Here is a 1736-nt window from a genome sequence, read left to right on the forward strand (position 1 = left end):
AGATCTGGAACACAAGGGTAAAGACCACGCTTAGATTTCAAGATTACCACCATTGTTTATGCATGAACAGTAATGCGTTTGACATTTACATTCATGCATCTGACAGATGCTTTTATCTAACCTGACTTGACGTGCATAAATGTCAGAATGAGCCATCTGTGACCTTTCCATTGCAAGAACCATGCTGTACCAGTTGAGCACATTGGCAAATGCTATAATTTGTGAAATTTGAATGGAATTACTGACAAAAGACCATTGAATTATTGAACATTTAGTACACAGTGCGGTCATGACTCATTTTCCTTAAGTGAATGGTCTGAAGTCAACTAGTCACATGAACATGAATTCATCTCACAACACTTTTCAGATTTTCAGAACGCTAATGTGCATTAATTTCAAAAGAAATCCAGACTTTAGAATGTCATACAATCAAAATCCAGAATCTGCAGCATAAACAGTCATATACAGTACTTTCAGGATGCTTATGGAGAGATGAATGTGGGATTTAATGTTTCAGAATATTTCAATAAGCTTCATTCAACCCGGTTTAGAACAAGGCCACATCCTGAGCGCCATCAAAATAAGTCGTCCTGAACGTAATATTTCATCACTGTCAGTGAGGTCACTGTGATGTGCCGTGAGCATGTGATAATTTTAGGGTGAAGCTGATGGAATGAAAAGAAGCCATTGACAGAGGAAGAGTAGAAGAACTGCTATAGATGTAGATGGATGGAAAGAGAAAAAAGTGAAAGGATAAACCGGGAGGTCGGAACCTAAACCTCAGAAGCCGAGAATAAAAAACGCGTTCTCTCCAGGGAGGCATCCCCTTGAGCATTTGGACGGCCCAAAGTAAACAGGAGTTTTAAAGTGAAGGTGTAAGAAAAGCGGAGGACAGGAGAGCATTGTGCTATTTACTGAAGGTTGCTCTTTGCCTGTGTGGACGGAGTGGTTTACTCATAGGTCTGCACATCCCAAACACCCCTTTAACCTGAAGAAAAACAGTGCTCTGTGTTTATGTGTGCATGTTAAGATGCTTGAGCAAGTTTGTGTGCTCGTGTGTTTGTGTGTGTGTGCATGAGACTGAGTGAGTGCATGAATGTATATAATGTACAATCCTACTACTGAAATATACAGTGAAGCATACTGCACTTTTTTTGTACATACATTTTACTTGCATAGCAGTGAAGATTATACAAGTATGCCAATAAAAAAGTCAGATACAGGGAATATGTTTGTGTATGTATATTTGTTTTGAAGAACATGCGAGTTTCAAAATTGCTTCCAAGGCATTGTTGTGAGGTAACTAGGAATTCTGAGTGATTGCCATATAGCTGTGTGGTTGCTAGGGTGTTATGGGTGGTTTCTAGGGTGTTAAGTCAAAAGAGCTCACTCTAGTCTATATGATATTCTGGTCTCTCGATATGACTTGGGTACCTCCTTCAATGTACATCTTTTTTTGCAGTTTTATCTCCCAGTGCTCCAGTTTAGCCTTCAATCTCAAAAGCATTGTCCTGTTTTTGACAGCTGATGTACATTTGAGATGTTCGAGCTGACAGGAGCATCACTTACATTTTCAGTGTCTATTTTTTCCTTCTTCTCTCACTGTCTCACATACTTTCCCAACAGTCTAATTGCCCATTTTGTCAATCAAAGTCTGTTCAAAAGCATTTCTATAGTGGCTGCCACTGATGCTTGACATGTGTTTTTTTTTCTCCTTTAAAATGGTAAAAGTGCAA

The sequence above is a fragment of the Phoxinus phoxinus genome, assembly GCF_949152265.1.
Source record: "Phoxinus phoxinus genome assembly, chromosome: 21".
In the NCBI taxonomy this organism is placed as follows: Eukaryota; Metazoa; Chordata; class Actinopteri; order Cypriniformes; family Leuciscidae; genus Phoxinus; species Phoxinus phoxinus.